This window comes from Thermobia domestica, chromosome 6 (assembly GCF_964235325.1).
Source record: "Thermobia domestica chromosome 6, izTheDome1.hap1.1, whole genome shotgun sequence".
NCBI lineage: Eukaryota > Metazoa > Arthropoda > Insecta > Zygentoma > Lepismatidae > Thermobia > Thermobia domestica.
In genome coordinates, this window is record NC_137459.1 from 42,633,598 (window position 1) to 42,657,333 (window position 23,736).

Sequence of the window (23,736 nt, forward strand, 5' to 3'; positions counted from 1 at the left end):
ATTGAAGATTTAACATGATGCATAAATGACACTTTCAAGTACCTCTGTAATTGTTGGTAATATAGCTACTGGACAGTTTTCTATGCTATTTGTATTGCCGGGTTTCGAGACCAGGCATATTATTGACTCTTTCCATATGTTCGGAAAAACATTTGTCCTTATTTAGATTTTAAATAGGTATACAGCGGATATTTCAAAATATTACTACAACCCTTCATAATATAAGGTGGAATATTATGAGACCCAATTGTTTTATTTGGATTCAGTTTATTACATTCTCAATGTCCCTTGTACTAACCTTCATGATATGTAATAAGTTCTGATATTCCCCATGTAGGTATTTTTTCTCATGTGAGTCAATACTATTTTTAGTTAATGAGGAGGATTTATTGTAAATGGACTGAAAGTGTTGAGCAAAAGCTTTCGCAATTTCATCATTTTTAATCAAACTCCGTCCGTCATAGACCATAGACTCAAAAGAAAGATATCGGACTTTATTTTTAATGTAGGTTCAGAAGTAAAAAAAATGAAATGAAATCTTTGAGTTTTACGTCCCACGGTTATGCCGGTTAGGCTAAAGGAGACGGTGAATATGAGAAATGAATGAAATGGTGGAATGAAGAAAGTGGGAGGAAACGGGAGAACCCCGAGAAAACCCACGCACACGGTGTTTGTCCAGCACAAGGTTCACTTGGCGGGAGCAGGGTTTGAACCCGGGACCCCATGCACTAGAGGTGAACGCTCTACCACTGAGCCACCGCGGCCCCCAGGTTCAGAAGTGTTGTGGGTCTTCGGTTATATTATTTTCAGCATTAGAGATAAAATAAATATGCGATATTGCTATTTCACGCTTCTCAACGTAGCCTGCAGTACTCGTTATAATGATATTGGTGATTAGTCGTTCCCCTCCCCTTAATTCATTTTATGTGATGTTGCCATTTAAGTTTTACTTTTTGTATTATACTTTTAGTAAATCACTCTTTTTTGCGTCCGCCTTTTCATGGGAATGCATTTCTCAAATATATCATAGATTAGTTTATAGAATTTTTCTACTTCTTTATTTGGATCTGTATATTCGTTTTGATATTATTAGTCTGTTTTCGCTAACTCATTGTAAAGATTTTCATAATTTCCTTTCTTAAAATTAAAACCAAATACGCTTCTTTTGTTTTTTATTCTAGATGATTTAAGATGCGGAAACCTTGTACAAAGAGACGGGTGGTAAATATTTTCTTTAACTAATGGGTGTGGTTCTCTTGTTACTGTTACATTTGAAAGATTACTTATTACTAAATCTAATGTTCTCGCTAAAATATTTGTAACATTATTGAGTGATTCCATGTCATGATATGACATAAAATGATAGAGACTTTGGGATTTATAAGTTGAGTAGAAAATCAAAAGTTGTACCAGTTATTTCAGGCAAATTCATATCACCCACAAGGAGAATACTACTACCTATTGTACAGTTAATTTCGATAAAATGAAAAAAAAAAAAAAAAAAAGAAAGAAAGAAAAAAAAGAAAAAAAACATATAAGAAAGGATCTGAGTTTGGTTCAAAATACACCAACACAAATATAAAGCGGTTTGAAATTGACCATTGTTTTCACTAGAATGCCTTCTGGGATCTGGTCAGGAACAGCTACTTGACTTACTTCCAGGTTCTGAGCTGCCAGCAACACCCCTCTCCTCTCTTGTTTTACCACTTCTATTATAGTCCCTATCTTTACGATACACTAGGTATCTGTTATCAAAATACTCTGAATCAAAATAATCACAAGATAACCAGATCTCTGTTATTGCTACGATATTATAATTGTTCAACGAAATGTAATAATAATAATAATAATAATAATAATGGAACGGATGTATTCTTAAAGCGAAAATCTTGTATGTATAGTCATAAAGCTTAAGTTGTGTTTCTTCTGTATATGAAGATGTATTTACGCATTTGTAATGCGTGCTTTTTTTTCTCTCTTAAATTTTAGACCTGAAAGTAGGGTGCGTAGTATACACAGAATATTTCCGACAGCTATATGAAACTACTCATGTTTTCACTAAGCCACTACATGTAACACAAATTTCCCTACAACATTGTACAAATATAGAAGTAGTAAGAAGGTATGAATAGTACGAATATAGAAATCACAATTAGACTTTCATGTGCCTAATTTGTGTGTCCTGTGAGCAAATTCACAACAATTATTCACTTGTACGTCTTCTGCGAAAATTACCATTTTTTTTTTTTTTTTTTTTTCACTTTTAACCTAAATTAGCGTAATTGAACAATAAATAAAGTCAAAACCTAGCAAATAAAAATACATCAAGAATCTGTTTTGGACTAGCGTCGTACAACTAACACAATAAAAAACAACACGCCATTCTCAAAATTCGTTATATGCAGTTCACAATTACGAAAAGCTGTTGGAAATACTTGTAGGCACATCACTCTTCATTACCACTGCTACTGTTGCTAGAATCATAACTGGTACAGTTGATATCTTCATAAACCATATAGTATTCACTTCCACATGCACTGAAATTAAGCGTAATTTATAAACTGTATTTTCTCCCTTATATTAAGCACTATTGACGTTTAAGGGAAATGTAACAGTGAGAATATAATGAATAATTACAGTTCAGAAAACTACATCTTCAAGTGTACAAGGCAATCCGCCGGCGCGTAATAATATCAATTGTTAAATTATAAATATACATTGGGACAGAAAGAGAGGGCTCTTTTTCCAGGAATTCTAAAAACCCTGTTCACCCCTCTGGACCTTCCCCTATTAGTCTTCGCGACACGTGGTAGAGATTTATGATCCCTTCTGGCTAAAATCCAATGTTGTCTCGATTCCTTTTCCTTCTTTCGTTTTTCCTAGTTGAAATACTTTTTTAAAAAAAATTGTTGTTGTTAACTGAAAATAGGAAGGAAAGCTTTCTCCTTATTTTGCCGGACTTTTAACTACACAAGTGGATCGGAGGTACGGCAACACTGAGAGCAGTGACAGCTTACCCGCTCGCGAGGACTAACCGAGGGTTGTGGGGGTGAAAAGAAGCAGTGGTTGGGGAAAGAGTCCTTTAAAGCTGTCCCGATGTATATCACCAAAGGAAATATTGGTGAACGTGCTCTCGAACCGATTACACTCTTCCAAAATTCTTAAATTATGACTCATTTTATATAATAAGGTTCTCTTTTTTCCACCGACTCAGCCTTTCATCATTCATTTTGTGGGAACATCATATTGGTGGTATTGTTAGCTATATAGATTTTTTTTCTGTTTCCTGTAAGAGTAGAAAGCACATTGCAGAAATTTTAATTTTATGATATTTCAATAAAAGGGCGTAATGTACGTGGATGAATATGGTGATTTTTATGTTAGAGATTTTTTGAGTCAGGTTTTATACAATTTTTTGCCGTTAAATTAGTATACTGCGTCTTGTATGCCATGTATCTTTTTCCCTCCTATCTAAAACAGAATACACGCTTAAATACGGTATTGGTTTCTTTCAAACACTTCTACACTGTCGCTCAAAAGCGATCTCACGTTAATAAACTTTCATGTTTGTAACTACTTAAGGTGTTGCTTTCCTCGCCTACTGGCGATCCCGCTGTGGATGTTTAAATCTCTACTCTGCCTTCTCCAGTCCATTTAAATTTTGAAAGTGCACAAAATCACCACTAAAAACTAAAAACAGACAGTAAGTACAAACGTAAGAGAGAGGAGAGCTGAGCTACCTCGAGGCGCTCACACATCAAACTCACTACCGTATACAATAGAATAAAATAAAACAGAACAATTCTTATTGTCATTAAAAATAGAATCTTGAAATGAAATGAAATTTTTGAGTTTTACGTCCCACGGTTATGCCGGTTAGGCTAAAGGAGACGGTGATGATGAGCAATGAATGAAATGGTGGAATGAAGAAAGTGGGAGGAAACGGGAGAACCCCGAGAAAACCCACGCACACGGTGTTTGTCCACCACAAAGTTCACTTGGCGGGAGCAGGGTTTGAACCCGAGACCCCTAGCGCCAGAGGTGAACGCTCTACCACTGAGCCACCGCGGCCCCTAAAAGAATCTTGCAATAGACATTGTCAATAGTATACAAAATCAGATTATTGGTTATAATATACTCTTTTCTTCAAATTCATTAATATTATAAATAGAATCATTTACAAGAAATGCTTTATACTAGTTTTCGAAGTCGACATTACACTTCCGTCAAACAGATACTGGTAATACATTATATAGTTTCATACCAGTATATATATATATCTAACTTTTCTGGGTTGTATTTACCCTAACATGTGGGGTATTTAAAAACATCTTTACGTCCTGTATTATATGGGTGAACATTATTGCGATAACAAATACCATCCTTATTTTCTCTAACGTGCATAAGGCATCTAAAAAAGAAGGAACTGCCATGATCTGCATTTCCTTAAAGAATGATCTACATGTTACAATAACTGGAAACCTTTTATTGTTTTTACATCTTTCTTCTATCATTTGAAGACAATTTGAGCACCCGATGAATTACCCATCAGTAATATACCGTATTGTAAATGACAATGAAGAAAGCATAATATGTTGTAAGAAGCAGGGTTTCAGAAACTGTTGTCCTTAGTTTGCATATTAAAAACAATGTTCTAGATAGTCTTTTACACAGATTTTCTTACGTACATTCCAGTTTAGCTTTGGATCTCGATAGATTCCCAGAAGTTCTACAGAATGGCATGCATCTACATCAGTCACGTGATTATCAAGATAAAAATGAATGGTTTCTGTCTTAGTTTCATTGAGATAAAATTTGTTATTCTTTAACCATGTTGATGGCATTTCTAATGTTTCGTTATTTTTAACTCCCATTAAGGTCTTACCTGTATTTAGAAGTCTTGTGTCGTCAGCATATAAAACAGATTTACAAAGTAGAAAACTTGGGAAGTCATTTATATAGATAAGGAAAAGTAAAACTCCTAACACACTTCCCTGAGGTACCCCTGATGTTACATTCAAAAACTTGACCGTTCATTTGCAATACTAAGATAGGACTTCATTAATGACAACTCAGTTTCCCTAACACCGTAATAATATCATTTTGCAACCAACAAATCGTGTTACACTGAATCGATAGCTTCACACAGATCTGGCAGGGTTGCACACATATATAAATTACTTTCAAAATTGTCTAATATGTGTGTTACTATATTTTGCACATCGCTAGTCGTGGAAAACCACGGCCTGATTCCAAATTGCAAAATGTTGAACAGTATTCTTTCAAAGATAGTTTGGTAATTGATTTTTAATCCATTGATCAAAAACTTTGGATATAATTGGCACTAAGGATATAGGATGATAGTTACTGGGCTTATTAACTAATGTTTCAAGGGAAGAACTGAGACATTTGGAGTTCTGACCAATTGGTGGCGGGGGGAGAGGGAGATTATGTAAATCTGGGGCTGTTCCGGCTAAACTGGGAAATCTGGGAGCCCTATATAGTCATCCTGCAAAACCAAATGCTTCTTGAAACGGTCTTCCAAATTTTTACATCTATCCTTTGTAGAAAGTGTAACATTGGCTAGAAAAGCAGTAGTCGACAATGGGAGTGACCTCACCATCCGAAGGAAAGCAACTTCTGTCCGCGACTGCTTCATTTTTGGAAATAAGAAGCCAGATGGCATGAGTTCTGGGTAATATGGCGGATGGGAAATTAACTGGCAATAAGGCTTTACAGAACATTAAGTGTTTCCTGGACATTGTGGGCGGGATCATTATAAACTAACAGGCGGACATCTTTACTGAGTATGCCGCAGCGCTTCACCTTCAGAGCATTACGCACTTTTTGCAGCAGACTCCTGTAATATTACCCATTCCATGCTATAACCGTATGCTAGGTAAGCAGTAACTTACGCCCAGAAAACTGAAAAAAAAAAAAGTTTCTTGGCAGAAGCCTGTACATGGGGCTTGTTGGGTAGGGGTTAGTGAAAATGCTTTCACTTTATTCATAACTTTAGTCTCTGGGTGATGGTGATATACCCAACATTTGTCCACGGACACAAGACTATCATAAAAGTCGTTCCCATTGGGCACACAGACGGTCAGCACTTAAGATGCGCAATTAACTGGCGGCTGCTTTTCAAGAGGGGTGAGCACATTTGTCACTTTCACTCATTCCAGACGTCATATCTTCAAACCTCTTGTATACGGAATCAAGAATTACCTATTAGCATCTTGGGGCATGTTCATGTTTACTACGTAAGTTTCGTACATGTAACACAACTCTTTCAATATGAGGGCAAAAGTTATTGATTACATTAAATTATCAAATTTGAGACCGCGGTAGCTCAGTGGTAGAGCATTGACCTTTGATGTGTGAGGATTCCTGGTTCGATCCGAACTCGTACCAATTAGGCTTTATGCTGCATAAACACCGTGTGCATGGCTTTTCTTGTGGTTCTTCCACTTCCTTCATTCCACCGATCATTTATTTTCATAATCACAGTCTCCCTTAGCCCATAAGCATAATCGCGGGACGTAAAAGTTATTTTTAAATTACAAATTGTGAGTATGTTATTTAACTTCTCCCACTTTCGTCAAAGTGTTCCATTGGTCGACTGTCCAACTTCCGTTAGAAAACGACGCTATGTTTACATACAAATCCAGTTGATTCGATTAGCGTGGGAGGCCCGGGCTCGATCCTTGGCGGGAGCTCATGTGGTTGGGATCCCACGTTAAATTGTAAGTCCACGTCTCATATAGCCTCGCGTTATCAAACCAGTTGGCCTGACAGTGTTCTCTTTTATGCGGCGTCAAATAACAAGTATGCAATTGCAGTTTGATTGGAAATTTAACATCGTAGCTACTATCCATGCATGGGTAGTTCAAAGCCATGGGTCACCTATGTTGAGATTTTTGAAAATTCTAATTGTTTTTCACTCTTTCAATAAGGATAATATAACATACGTGGTATCTGTATTTTGTGATTTAACTAGATCTAGTTAAATTTTGCAAACTCTGTAGTGTGGAATTAATTTCATTTAATTTCATTGGAACAATTATAAGTGATTTTTTTTTTTTCTGTAGAAATTATTTAAAACACGAGAAGTCAGTTTCTCAGCAAAGATCACCTATGCGTATGGTTGAAAGATTACCGACTTTTGTGCCAGAGTAAGCGGAACTCTGTACAAAATTATATCCGTGTCTTGTCTAAAGAGCGTTCTGTGTTTGTCTAACGTCAATTCTTCCATCGTTATTAACTTGTTCGTGTCACGGTCCGCCTCTCCGTAAGTCTACAGGAAACAATCGCAGGACGTTGAAACAAAAGACTTAATTTTATTTCTAAGCAAGGCATGTGTATGGGTAGGTAGGTGACTTTCACTGGATAACATTGCACGAACTATTAAGGTGGCATAATAACTTTGTGAATGAAATTTAACCCTAGAAAGTCCGTGCTGGCATCTGCTACGTGAAGGACCAAGGGGGAAGGGTTAAATTTGCCCGCGCTGGTTTTAAGTAGCTTTTAGAGTATATTTGTTCAATTTGAGTTAACGTGCTGAATTAAATTTTAAAAAAGAAGCATTTCAAGAAATTGAACTTTTTATTTAAAAAAAGGGCAAAATACAGTGCGTAAAACTGCTTATATATTATACCAAATTTCTTATAATACCATGCAGAAAAATAGTATTATAGGTAATACTCGACAAGTTCTATAAAAGCCTAAGTGTATATATAAAGGAGAAGAATAACATTTTATAAAAGTAGTACAAGTTTTAGATATATAAAAGAAATGAAAGGAATTTTTGGGATAACAAAGATGAGTAGCACCTATGACCAAGGGAAGGTCAAATCGGCCCGCACAACATGAATTATTTATTGAAAAAAAATAAAATAAAAAAAAAAAAGAAGTATATTCCAGATGAAAAAAAAAAACGAAAATGATCCTTTCATCGTAAGGAACAATAACTAAAAAACAGAGAATCCTACCTGAATACATACTAATCCATATAAACTAAATAAATAAATAAAAAAGAAAAAAAAACTGGTGGGCAAAATTGACCACTTTTGGTTTTACTAGGGTTAATAATCCAAGCGATTACGTTGCAAGTGACAATTTGATTAAATCAAGTTATTAAATCGTATCACTGCTTTGCCTTCTTCTTTCCAACCGTAGACTACTATAGAGTTCACTTTTTTTTTTCTTTCTTTCTTTTAGTGCCTTCTGAGTTCCTATGTAGTAAGAACAAATTGGTTTGATAGGAAATGGTCGTGTATTAGCACAGACAACTTTCATGTATTTACTATTTAGCGTATAGTGTTTCGAGTTCTACATTTGGATTGTCGACTCAATACTTTTTGTTTTTCTTACTATTGCATGATATCAGCTTCTATTTCCAATAAATTTTAGCTTTGAAACATTGTTATCGTAAGTATTTGCCATCACTGGTAGACACGTTACCATAAGATTGCATGCATTGCAGCATTAACTAACCCTTTCGTATTGACATAAGAGTTAACCACTTTAATACCGTCAATTTTAATCGCCTCTTTTATACCCTATCGGTATACGTTTTGGAACGTCGTTCAGAATTTTTTTTTTTTCAGTGTCTAACTAGCATATTATTCTGACTATCCTAATATTTATGACACCTTCTTATTAGTTTTTGGTTCCATGCAGTTAATTTTCCCATTGTTCGTTGTATGTTTCGAGGGTCACCGGTCGTTTCTTGTTGCCCCTTCATAATATTTACGTTTCTGCTCCATATACTTCACACGAATCACTCGGTCTTTCTCCTGACTCGCAAACTAAGCTTTCCCTGGCTCAAAGATCACACTCAAGGCTTTTTAACAGCCATTATGTTATTACTTCATAACTGTCTCAGAATTCCAACGTTTTGCACGGATCTAATTACTGGTACTTACTTCAACATTGAAGATATCAGAGGTAATTCGTGCTCTCTCATGCATATAGCCTTGGTGGAAACTTCTAGGAACTTAAGAAGGCGTGTTACAGCTCACGAATTTAGCAAAGCAATTAACGTTTGAAACAAATTAACATTTATTTTTTATTTCTTTATTTTATTTTACTTTTTGAAAGAGGTCTTTCAGGCTGTATATTTGAATGTCTATACGCCTGCTAAAACTAAAACTGATGAAAGCTGTCAGTATAGTCAGATGGCCGCGGAATTCGAGCCCAGGACTTACTGATTGCGGGGAAACAGTGCTAAACTCATTCAATTCTCATTTAAATTTAAGATCTTTGCTAATAGTATTACCTATGGACTGAATATTAGCTACTGGTTCTACTTCCTTCCTTCCAGTTTCTATAATTATAATTGCCACAGCTCCATTTGTCGTCCTTAATTTGATTTCTCATTTAAAAAATCACAAGGATAGTATATATAGTACGTGATCTACAGAACTTACTTGATCTTGGCTCAAATTTGGCAGGGAGTAGACCTCCCTTTGCTTAATATGTATGTGAAATATTTTCTTATGTAGATCTTTAGTTCCCGAGTTATTGACTATCGAAGATGGTTTTTCACGGTCATATTTTCGAAAAGTAACTATATATAGTTAGAAAAAACGCATGGAACGGATCTGTGAAACGTTAACTTGAGATTAAAAATTCAACGAGAAAGTTCACAAATACAGGATAACTTTTTATATGTATACAGAACTCTTTTACACCATTCAGTTAAGTAACTGTCGAAAATTCTTTATGGGGTAAGAACGCCACTGTTTTAGATAGGAAAAGAAAGCGATTTGTTCCCTCGCCTATCAATATCCATATCGCGAACGCATAACGTAATATATAATAATTTACTTCAGTTTAAAAACTGATCAAAAAGTGTCTTTTTGGATCAAAAGATCCAATATGTTTCAGGTAAAAAAAAATCTTGTAGGCCTTATATCTGGAGAACTACATATAGTGTAGCCAAACACAAACTATCACTTAATTCAGTATGATATGCTTATTCCGTAAAAAGTACGAAAAGTCAAATTAGGGGCCGTTCAAAAATTTTGTGGCTCCTGATCCAAAAGTTAATTATTGACAAAGATGGCAATCTTTCGATCCATTTTGGTTTTCCTAAAATTCTTGTTAACAAATTGAACAGTTGTGAACAATTCTACACTATGAGTGTCCTGATTGGTATTGTAAAGATTTCGTGGATGTAAACGTATAAACATAAGTGTGAATTATACGCCAGATTAATCTTCTGTCTTTTTCCTCAACTTTATTTGTTTATTTATTTGCTTTCTTATTAAGTGGGTTCTGAAAGTTATTTTTCTCTTTTTTTCTTTATTTTTACAAGGAATTTGATCTGTTAATCTACAGCCTAAGTACTGCAAGAATTTTCTTCTAGAAGGATAAACAAGTTCAAGACGATGATGGATAGAAAAACGATTCACCTTTTGAAGAGTAGCTGCTAAAAAACCCGGTCGTCTGCGAAGATTTTGTTATAAATCATAGTCCGTAAATGCTCAGGGAAATATGAAAAAAACAAAAAACTGATTGTTACTTGTTAATTACCGTGTGTAACAAATATTTTTTTTCAAACATGAAAGTGTTTGAAAAATGGTAGAATTTTACCTTTTTTATTATTATTTTTTTCTTTTTAACTACCAGTCAATATAGTTACTTAAAGAACATATGCTTAAATTTATTACACTCAACTTTGTGCTCCGTGAAGTACCCTGTTTATTTACGAAACATGAACCAAATTACAATGGACGATTTCAGTAGCCTTTGTATAGGAGAAAACACCCCTAAGAGGAAACAATCTCTTGTGAAGTTGTTTTTTTTTTTATGGAAAGTGATTTATGCCATATTCTAGGGTTGTTCTTGGAACATTTATTTATAAAATAATAAGACAATAAATTGAACAATTTGAGAAACAATAAGAAATAATAATAATAATAATAATAATAATAATAACCCAAGAGTAAACTATCCATTCTGGACCTTATCATACAAAGTAATTTATGCTGTATTATAGAATTTTAATGGAATATTTATTTATGAAATAAGAACAAAATGAACAGAACAGTTTTCACAAAAATCGTAAAAAAAAAAAAAAAAAAAAAAAAAAAAAAAAAAAAAAAAAAAAAAACCTCTTTCCCGATAGTAAACTACCCCTTTTGAATTTTTTAACGTGCATTAAAAAAGACGACATAATATATTGTAGGGTTGTGAATGGAACTTATATTCATGAAATATAAATAAAATTACGAAAGTTGTCTTTGAGAAAATTGTTCGAAAAAGACTCAGCCCCAAGAGTAAATTACTCCGTGTAGATTCTGTCAGAACAACTGAGTTATGCCATATTATCAGGTTATTAATGTAGCATTTACGAAATATGAACAAAATCTCGTGAATCGTTTCTGAGAAAATCGTCTAGAAAGAACCAACCCTTAAGATTAAACTACCCCTTCTGGATTCTTCGTATTAAAATCATTTATACTTTATTATAGGGTTAGTAATAAAACATTGTTAGAGCAGTTTTAGAGAAAATCGCGAATTTTGATCTTCGCTCTTCAGTAAATTACCCTTATTTTTGAGAGTAGGAAGAAAATTCGAAAAATTCCCACGGAAGATCTTATAAAGTGGCCTTATTAGTTGAACGGTATGGTTTCTAGGTGATTGAACACATTTACATCAGGACAGACATCCAAAAATAACTTTTTCGGCATGTGGAAGACACGAAATGTGTATATTGAAATCTCGAATTCGTTTTTTTTTTTCTTTCTTTTTTTCCACTGTCACCGAACCTCCTTCTCTCCTATTGTCGCTCGAAGTGTAAAGGGGACTCAAAGAAGGATTTTACAAAATATAGTGCGTTCTAAAGAGTTAGTGGTGAGTTATTTAGTACCAACTTTAAAGTAAACCAGTTGAGAATGCTCCAAGAGCATTGCCAGAACGAACTTAAGAATGGAGAGATGGAGTGGGAAGGATAACTATGATTGTTCTTATATGTGAAAGTAAATCATTTTATCCGCACCTTCTCTTTCTCGCAAAAATTCGCAAAATATCATTTCTCTATGATTTACGGTTCCCGAGATATGGCTCTTTAAATCTCCCGAAATTCGAACTTTTTTGGCCAATATCTGAGGAAAAGTGGCCAGTTAGCCAGTGGCCACTGGTAACTATTTGGTACCAAAATGTTTACCATTCTATTAGGTATTGATGAACACCAATAACATCTCTCTATGACTTACGGTAACCCAAAATATGGCTCCCTAAATCTCCGGAAATCGGCCAGTATCTCGGGAACGATAAGGGTAACGCGAAAAATTTCATCACTTTCTTAGACAGTTTTAATGCTCTATCGAATGGAGGACTCAAAATTGAAAAAGTAGCATTTAACAAACAGACAAACATAGAGAATTCTGTAACGAACTTTTTAAGTTCGTTGAAAATGTTGGTTTTTAAATGCTACTAAGTTAATACCAAAAAACTTTAGCGAATTCTATAGACTTAAATCAAATTATCTTCTATCAGAAAACAAAACATGTAATAAATACGAGCATGTGAGAAAAGTACGCCACTATCGGGTGAAGAAAAACTGTTATTTCGAAATGTCAGATTTATTGGTGCGCATTATCTGACTTCAGGTAACGGAGTAGAGTGTAATAAATTTACCAGTTAATATATTTCGGGCACAACTATATGTAGATCTTCTGGATGAAACTAAAAAGTTAGAAACACACAGGTAAAGATTTATTTTGAGGTGTCTCAAACAGGGCCACAAAGGAATGGTCAAAAGTATTAAAATGACTGCAACTTAACATAATTTGACCGCCGTGACTAGGGTAAGGCTCTGGAAGTGCTGGTCATTGCATCTTAAATTGCAGTAATTTATTGTATTAGTTTTAGCTATCCTTTGTGTCTGTTTAAAACATTTCAATATAGTCTTTACCTTTGTCCTTTGTCCTGGTGAAAGGTTTCGAGCTGTGTTCGAAATATATTGAATCATACGTTAACTACACTCAAAAAGAAGAAAAATAAAGTATTTGTCATATTCATATGTTTTTATTTATAATTAGATTTCCCGCGCTTGACTCCTTTTAAAAACTGTGTTCGTTCCTTTGGATAGTCGAAAGCTTGGAACTATAAAAAATCAGAAATTACAGAAATCTGAAACTAGAATGAGTGGTAAGTTTAAGTTGTGCAGTACTAATGAAATTTACGTAACAATTGTGTTGAATGTTTGAATTTTAGTTATTTATTATGTGAACAAAGAACTAAGTTTGTCTTTTTCCTGGATTTGCAATGAGAAAAAAAAATATTTTGTATTTTTTTATGTTAATAAATTTTTGCAATATCTGTAATAGTGTTTTATAGTCTAATAAATTATCTTTGCTGATTTTTATGTTTAATTACACTATAGTTATATATAAGAATGAACTTTCTATTATTTGAATATTCATCGATTTCTGTATTCAAGCTTGGAACGTCAACTGGCCCTCTCCTATGTTCATTTGCCATACAGGGGCTGTTACTTGCATGTACACAGGGTGTATATTCCAGTGTACTTTTTTGAATGATAACTAGACTTCGGATTTTTGCATATTTGCATTTTTTTTCCTGATGTGATATTGATATGCTCTTTAAACAGAAATTCGTTTCAGGTGTTTTGGTGTAAAACATTGTAATGGTCAAACTTTGAGTGACGATGCTGATATTGCAAACGCGTTTATGACAAATTTTCAAGTGACACACAATAAATCGAGCTACAATCTTATTCCTATGGAGCAACACAATAATTCGGAAATCCTGGACAAATTAAACATTAACTTTATAGATATTGAAGATGTGGAGAATGCTATTAAAAAACTTAAACCACGGTCATCTTGTGGACCAGACAAAATACCACCATATATCATTAAAGGCTGCTCAGAAATACTGAAACATCCCCTGCAAGTTATTTTTAACAAGTCAATAGCTTCTTCTACATTTCCTACGAAATGGAAGATTGGTGACGTCTGTCCCATTCCCAAAACAGGCTACCCTACAGACCAAATAAAAAATTATCGACCGGTAACCCTACTATCTGCCCCATCTAAGATATTTGAAATTATTATATACGAAAAAATTTATTCACATGTACGGTCAGTAATATCTCCCTTTCAACATGGTTTCATGCCAAAGAGGTCAACTGTAACTAATCTCTCAGAACTTACGCATTTTATAGCTAATCAAGTTGATAAAAAGGAACAAGTAGATGTAATTTATACAGATTTCTCCAAGGCGTTCGACGTAATTAATCACGATATACTTCTAAGCAAACTTGTGACATTCAATTTTTCACAAAATCTTCAACAACTTATAGCATCCTATCTTTACCAACGGAAACATCGCGTTCGATACAAGAATATTTTAACTAAGGAATATGTCGTAGACTCCGGTGTGCCTCAGGGATCGAACTTAGGACCTCTGTTATTTATACTATTTGTTAACGATTTACCACCTGTAATAACATCTTCCCACAAACTTTTGTTTGCTGACGATCTAAAAATCTATCGCAGTATCTCCACGGAATTAGACGCAATTTCTTTGCAAAATGACATTAATGCTATTTCCCAATGGTGTGAATCAAATAAGTTGCTACTAAATATTAGAAAATGTAAAGTAGTGTCATACACCAGGAAAATAAACTATGTACGCAATGCGTATACTATTAATCAAACGCCAATTGAGAGAGTGGATTATGTTACTGATCTTGGAGTCACTCTGCAGTCAAACCTATCATTCGATATTCATGTCAACAGAGTAATTGGTGAGGCCTTTAGGAATCTTGGCTTTGTGATGAGATTAGGAGGTGATTTTTCTAATACTAATGCTCTCAAAACATTATACACTGCCTATGTGCGGTCTAAGGTGGAATATGCTGCGATAATATGGGGTTCTAATAGTAAGAAATATATAAATAAAATCGAAAACATTCAAAATAAATTTGTGCGCTTTTTGACATATAAAGAAACAGGTATATATCCCAAATTTGAGAACTACGAAGGTCTTCGAAACAAATATTTATTACAATCTCTTGAAAGCAGAAGTCATTTCATATTATCTTTCTTACATAAAATAATTCATGGTGCAATAGATTCAGAATATTTGTTATCAGAAATCAAAATTCGCGTCCCACATAGAGCAACGAGACCCCATAATGACATATTCCATCTTTCAGCGCAAAGGACTAATGCATTAGATGTATCGCCTATCAGAAAAATGTGTATATTGTATAATAAGACGTCACAAGAACACCCAGATATAGATGTTTTTAGTTACAAACAAAATTTTCACTCTACATAAATTTGTTGTATCCTGTATATCGTGCTATTTGTATTTTAACGTATATTTTACTTTCATATTATTATTTTATTATATGTGTATTTTAGAGTGTATTATAATTGAATTGTGTCATATTAGTATGTTATTATATATGTATTTTAAAGTGTATTAAATACACTTTACAATAAGGGAAAACTGTAATTAGGCATTTGCCTGTTGTTTTTCCGAAATAAATAAATAAATAAATAAATAAAATAGTAGAGTTTTACAGTGCATATATTTGCATATTTCGGAGGTTACTACATGTTTATTCGTTATTGCATATAAATGCTCAAAGAAACGGCCAAATTGATAATTTTTAACGTTCAACAACTTTCCTCATAAATGGAATTCCAAGTTTCTAATAGAAATAGCCTCAAGACCTTGAAATGGTTCATTGTTATCGGCTTCGAATATTTTCCAAGGTCATGTGAAAGGAGAATAAGAAAGGGTGAGTGATTCATTCTCCCGGCAATGATGCATGACTGTCACCTTTTTGGAAGAAGATATAAATAACGGTTTCAAATCACCTAGAACAAAATTTCTAAGTGACCCATCTTGGAAGTTAAAGTTGCTACTGTTGTGTGTGTTGTGTGTGTGGATTTGAAATTGTGTGGTCCTTTGGCAGTATAAAAATCTTCTAGAAGTAAATTCCTCAAACAGGGTCCATTTAGTTGTAGTGCGACATCTTCAAATTGAATTTTAACTAGCTCAGAATTTTGTCCAACGTAGAACAAATTTTGTACCATTCAAATTAATAAAGGGGGAACATTTTAAAATTTGGGCCACTTTGATGACCTGTAGTGCGAGATCTTCAAATCTGAAATTTAACTAGCTCACAATTTTGTCCAATTTTCGTTCATTTTTTCCACCAAAAAAAAAAAAAAAAAAAAAAAAAAAATGAAAATTCAAATAAACGGGAGAGGGCCATTTAAAAATTTGGCTACTTTGATCACCTGTAGTGAGAGATATTCAAATCTGAAATTTAACTACCTCAGATTTTTGTTCATTTTTTTTTTCATTTTTGTCCGCCCAAGAAAAAAATTGTAAAATCCAAGTAAAAGAGGGAGGGCTATTTAAAAATTTGGCCACTTCAATCACCTGTAGTGCGACATGTTCAAGATCTGAATTTTAAATAACTTATAATTTTGTCCTATTTTTGTACATTTTTGTACCACCAAGAAAAATTATGTACCATTGAAATAAACGAGGGAGGGCTATTTGAAATTTTGGCCATATCGATCAGTATGACATGCTCAAATATGTATTTTAAAAAGCTTAGAATTTTGTACAATCTTCGTACCACAAACAAAACATTTTGAACCATCCAAATAAACTAGGAAGGTCATTTCAAAATTTGGCTACTTCGATTACCTGTAGTGTGACATTTTCAAATTCGAATTTTAATTAGCTCAGGATTTTGTCAATTTTTGTACCACCAAGAAAAAAATTGAACGCTCAAATTAACAAAGGAGGGTCATTTCAAAAATTTGGCCACTTCATTCACCAGTAGTGTAACATCTTTAAATTCGAATTCTAACTGGCTTAGAATTTTCATTATTTTTTGTAGAGTTTTGTACCATCAAGCTACTTAAAATTCAAATTTGAAATTTCTCACTACAGGTGAACGAAGTGGCCAAATTTTTAAATGTCCTTTCCTGGTTTATTTAAATGGAACGAATTTTTTTTTCCTGGTGGTACAAAAATGTGCAAATATTCAACAAAATTCTGAGCTAATTAAAATTCGAGTTTGAAGATGTCTCACTGCAGGTGATTGAAGTGGCCAAATTTTGAAATGAACCTCCCTCGTTCATTTGGATGGTATATATCTTTTCGTTGGTGGTAAAGAATGTAAAAAAAATGGACAAAATTCTAAGCTTGTTAAAATTCGAATTTGAAGATATCGCACTAAAGGTGATCGAAATGGCCAAATTTTGAAATGGGCCTTCTTTGTTAATTTGAAGGGTACATTTTTTTTCTTGGATTGAAAAAATTGACAAAATTCTGAGCTAGTTAAAATTCTAATGTAAAGAGTCGTACGGCAGGAGATCGAAGTGGCCCAAATTTTGAAATGGCCTTCCGTCGTTTATTTAAATGTTACAAAATTTTTCTTGGATGGACAAAATTCTGAGCTAGTTAAAATTGAAATTTGAAGGTGTAGCACTACAATTAATGAACCCTCTGAAACAATGGATTGAAGTCAAGAGACGTTAACAATTCAAGGAGAAAATATACTTTGCAAAGCGTATGTTAAACAAGTAATATTTTCAAACTAAGTATGGTTGTTTTCAGAAGAGAACATTTCCATTTTGTTCGACAGCAAAAGCTTAAACTTCAGCAGCGTTCTAGTTTTTGGTCGTCTTATATTTTCATAACAACTTTAACTCTGGTAAGGAGTTCTACAAGTATGAAACAACCCAGGTGTGACCCTTTTTTGTTCACACTCCACAGAGTTCATGCCAAAGAAGCCCTTTAAAAATGTATTATGGGAAAAAGTGAACAATCCTTTTGGAAAATAAGCTCTACAATTAATTCAAATATTTGCTTTACAAAATCTAAAACTTGTCGCAGCAGTTACTTTTTGAGATAAGTATCTGAGTTTTTCCTTTAAGGAGTTTATAAAATTATTTAAATGTAAGCTTGTGATTTTTTGATATGCACCTCAGTCTCTCGAAACGTAACTTTCCTAATAAGACTTTTGTTATGTTTTCGATAACTTTATCTTCTTCCCATTCATGCTCCATGTCTCGCTCAAATCAGTTTATTCCATTTAAACTATCAATATTATACATTGTAAATTATTGAAGGCAGTAAAAATTGCCTTCAACAGGCCCCTTATTAAACGGAAATATTTCATGATCCCATGAATTTAAAGATAAAAAAGTGTTAAATTCTCTTGATTAGTCGGAACCTGTGTTGCGAACAACGGATATTAAAGTGTACTGTTTAACGGAAATTTTCAAGTTCCGGAATGCAGCGTTTACAAAAATTTTAGACTTTCTGTGAGAGGTTAGGTATATGAACTACGTTGCCTGTTAACATCTTCGCTTACTTGCTACCCTACATATTTAACCTTTAGTCCACCACCACATTTAGTTTGAATCTATGTATTTTTGTTCTATTTACGAAATTTTTATATTTTACTGTTTGTAAGCCTATTGTAATTGGGGTTTATGCCCTGTAATAGGTGCAAAATAAAATAAATAAATATAAGGCCCTAGATTCTGTGCAACTTTTTGAACGAAGTGCAATTTATATAGTAATTTCCAAACCAATAACTATTTCTCTAGCTGGTCTAGAGACATGGAACAAGGAGCATAATATACACAACAGATCAAAAGGGAGCCAAAAGTAGAAGGAGGAGCGCTGAAAAGGGCATAGCATCTACCTTTTGTCTTGGCCTTTGAAGCCATATGTAGTTTTTTTTTTTTTTTTTTTTTTTTTTTTGTTCACTAACTTTTATGTGTATTAATTCGTCGCATAAATAAATACTGTAATTGAATACGGTAGGCCTATGTACAACATTTTATTTTATCTCACTATGTCCATTATTATTTTTTTTTTCATAGATCTATCTCCATTAACTTTAAAACCTTAAGGAAAATTTTTACGAGTCATGTTTAATTTCGCTAGCTAGGTTTTACTATATGTTTATGCCAGAAACGTTTATTTACTTCTATGAGTATATTTATTCTTTTTTCATATATACTTGGCGCATTCAATCCTTTTTATTTGTGTATATATATGGTGTAGATGTATTTTAATTTCACAAACAGCTGTTTGAACCCGAAAAAACTGAATGTATTCAAGAAGCCGTGGATACTTGCAGAGCTGAAAACATTAAAAGCGAACTTGCGTTTATCAATACTCATTTCAGTTCAATTTCAAAGATCATAACGAGATGAGAGGAGCGATGATTAGGACTTTTTAGTACACTTGAGCTGTTTGATTCAATAACAAAACAGGCTCCGCCCAGACCAATTGGACAAACATATTTTTCGAAAAGCACAGTCAATAGACGCAAAAAATCCTGACATAAAATTCTTGTCTAATGCAAATAAAGTGTTCCTGAGAACAACGACACAAGAATTAGAGATTTATCGGCAAGTAACATTGCTTCTTTGAAATACTGTCCCTTAACGACCCGTGACACGAAAGGAACATTTTCGATGTGCAGTAATGTTTTGACTGACAAATGCAGGCTTTTGCCAGAAAATACCGAAAACTACATAGTTGTCTATTGTAGCATGAATGCATCATAGTTGTACACCAAGTATATGTAGTTCAAGTAATACAACTTTTCTCTCTAAAGATAATAAAATTTCTCATTTAACTCTAACTTTTGATTGGTGCACATTTACCCTTTTTAGTGTATATTTCCATATTTTCAGTGCATATTTTCGTGATTTTAGCGCATTTTTGCATGCATATTTTGCCGTTTTTAGTGCATATGGATCCGAAGTCTAATGACAACATACTTGTGCTTTCATTAGAATGAGTGCTTCATTCTCTTAAGAATGAGTATCATTTTAATTAAGAAGTTTGGTATCGAATGTTTGTATCATTTTAATAGTGATATTTATGATCCTTGTGCTAGAATTTCAACAAAATTTTTACTCTCTAATACGATTTTTTCGATAGTCGCTGGTGGTTTACCTTGTACCCATTTCTTTGCTTTCTATGTATAATATTTGATCCAAATGATAGTTCTTTTAGCATAGTTCTGTAATGTGATGTAAATGGCATATTAGTGACATGTAATGTCTCTGGATTCAGATCATCTGGTCCTTGTATATTTCATGATCCACACGGTAGCTCCATAGAAAAAGGACTAAAGACCGGAATTGAGACTTTCTAAAATAAACACATAATTCAAAAAATTACGAATGGTAGCAATTGGGATGTTGGTAGAGCTAAAGATGGTAGAGCTGAGGATAGCAACTTAAGAATAGTCTCACCTAGGTTGTTGTTCCATGATCCTCCCTCTGGCTGGAGTTGAAGAACGTCGTTGTCGAAGTCCAAAAGTGTCGAAGAGCTAGACGTGTCTTTCGAAAGTGCTGTCGATCAAATGGCCATCATCGAAGCAGAATGACTATGGGCAGTATGACCAAGAAATGACCAGCATCTGACCAAATGCGAAATGGCCAAGATTATGCTCTCTCAATTGATTTTGATCTGACTGTCTCTGTGACGCCGTAGACATAGAGACAGAAGAAACACTCTGTGGACATACGTTACACAGAGGTGGTCAATTATGTCAAATCGAAGCAGACAAAGTCCTTAGTCCATCCATCAGCTGACCCAACACAAAACGGCCAGGCTTAGGAATCAAGCGGCTAGCGTTCCTAGATGTCGCATTTCAGAACCCAGGAAGAAGGACTCATGGACGTCAAAGTTCTTTACGGCGACCAATACTTCCTTGTTTCTGCAAGGAGTGGCAGGTAAACGATCGGAGAGGACATTGTCTGGATGTTGACATATGACTGCGAGAGACCAGTAAGATACAAATTCATTGAGATAGCACCTGATCTTATCACAATTATACTTAAAAGCAGCACGTGTGAGACTTTGTAGACATTATGAAGCAAAGCGGAAGATGAAGATAGGGGTGAAAGGTTAGAGAAACTCCTACTACTACATTTTACTATATATATATATATATATATATAAACTATAAATACAAGGATTTTCTTGTAAGCAGCAAGCAATGAATAGGAAACAAACTTATTTTCTAGGTGTTAAAATGTAGCTGTCAGCTAGTGACGTCAAGGCGAATGTCGTTGATGTTGACCATCCAGGCGATTGAACTCGAATTCGGAGATGCATGAAACTACTTGGCTCTCGGTGCTAGACAACTGCTTCCCCAAAAGTTAATAAAGATGAGCGGGTTCCAAAATCACATCCTGTAACACAAATGTGGTAGATGGGATTAGAATTTAGCGTCCCTATCAGCACCAAGGTTATATAAGACGTGGACCTACAGTTTAACATGGGATCCGAACCACATGAGCTTCCACCAGGAATTGGTTATACCAAGTATGTTTGTGTTTATCGAGGGTATATAGCATTTGTGTTGGATAACATTTTTTTTCTGGACGTAATTCCATTAATTTTTGAGGCATACATAAAGGATCCTAAATAAGTTATCTTTTATCAGACAAATGAATATATACAGATAGAATGTTCTAATATCTGTACCTTTTAATCAACAATACTTTATTCTTGATCAAATACTAAGTGTGAAAAATAATGAAGGCAATGTTTTATAAAATTCTTCTCAATGTCGCATTGCATAGATATTATTAAATAATGTAAATAATATGTTTCCTTGTACGGCAAATTGTCTAGTTAACGGAATCATAGTTTATCCAGAAAGTAGTAGGACTGAATTAAAAAAAAAAAGTTATTCACAATTTTGACACATGAACTTAGTAGTTTTCAAAATATGCCCTTCTGCATCAACACAGCGTTTCCAGCAACTCTGCCAATCACTGAAGGCCTCCTGGAACTCAGAAACTGGAATGCTCTTCAGCTCCCTCGTTACCGCCTCTTGAATGGCCTGGACTGAGCCATGGTGCCGTTCTTTCATGACCCTTTTCAGTCAAGGAAAGAGAAGAAAGTCTGCAGAAGCGAGTTCTGGGCTGTAGGGTAGCTGGAAAAGTTGTGTGATGCCATGTTTGATGAGGAAGTCCATGACAGCAAAGGCGATATGGTTCGGCGCATTGTCATGATGAAGCTCCCATGATCCAGCGAGTGTGGACGGATTCGGGCGTCTTGTTTTCTGAGTCTTTGAAGTTCTTCCACATAGAATGCAGCATTCCCAGTCTGACCAGGTGGTATAAGCTCTCTGTGAACCACTCCTTTGTAGTCAATATAGATGATCAACATTAATTTCATTTTCGCCTTGTTCAATTTGTGCAACTCAAAAACACTTGATCGACCCATGGCATCACTCCCATAAGCAGTATTGATCGTGTCATGGGTCTCACTCGCAGTTTCACCCAGTTTGACGCAAAACTTCACCGCGTAACACTGTTCTAACAAACGATTCATTAATTCATTCTGGAAATGACAAGGCACGTTGAAAGGAGTTCACCTTAACTCGATCTACACTCCGTAAAGGCTTGGAGACGACTGGCGACAGGTGCGCTGGTAGCTACGACCCCCCACCACCCAACCAGCGCAGTAAGATCCCCATCCTTCACCACTTTTGGAGGCAAAAATTAGTACTACTATTTCCCGGACAAACCCTGTGTTTTGTACAGTAATTTCGATAATCGAGGGTCGCCATACTGATGGTTTATGATGAAAGTCTCGATATTATTTTATGCTAATAAATTATCCAGCCATTGATTTGGAATAACCTGTGAACTGTTTCTTATTGTCCTGCGGTTGTCTGATACTCATAACTATCTGAAAAATTTCCTATTGGAATTGGCAGTGTTTGCGGAAGATCTGTGAACAAGTACTTCTTCTATTTGTAATTGATTGCGTTTTTCTAACAGTTGTGTAGGTATTGAATCCTGTCTTCTTTATTTCTGATGGTGCTAGTATTTTGCAGACACACTCCTGCTGTGGCTTCGTCTGAAATTTCGTAATCACTTGGGACTACACCAGGGGCCAAAATTTCAAAGTCAGACGCATTTGCCAATCCAAAATTGATGGTCGGCAGTATATCTCACGTACAAATTATGAGAGGTCCCCACGGCCTTTGGTTTGACAAAGAAATAGATTATATCAGGGCATAAACTTTCAAAACCAGACAATTAGATTCAGGATCAATTTTGTATTGGAAAATTTATATACATGTAAGCCATTCCTACTGAAAAAGGGTCGCCATCTCCAAATTTCTAGTCGCCAATGGCGACCGAAAAATTTTGTGCCATGGACTACACAGATAACGGATTTTCCACTACCATTAACGAAGGTGTGTCATCTTCCGAAATTGTTTCCCTACGTCGTTTACTAGTTGCATTAATTTCCTCCTAGTCGTCTGAGCTGTAATGTCCTCTTCTAGCGATTGTTAAATGTCTATGGACTCTGCTACTACTAACTGTAGACTTGGAGAAAGAAGCGGAAAGCTCTTACGTTCTGGTGAATATTCTTCTTATGCCAAATCTGTCGGTTATGTTAATTGGAGTACTTGTCTTGCTTGTAGATTCCACAATGTTGGTGCACTCAATGTTGTCGCTGAAACGCGGTCTCTTCATTATGTGTGGCATTCGTTCAGCTGTTGTGTTTCTATCAATTCATTCACTTGTATAATTTCTGCTTGAATTTGCATCAAAATAACGATTAATGTTTCTATTTCTCGTGCTATCGTCGGATACTGTCCTGCTGGTATGGATAGTAGTTGTATGGTGCTATAGATGTTTCGAGAGACTATTGAATGAAAACGAA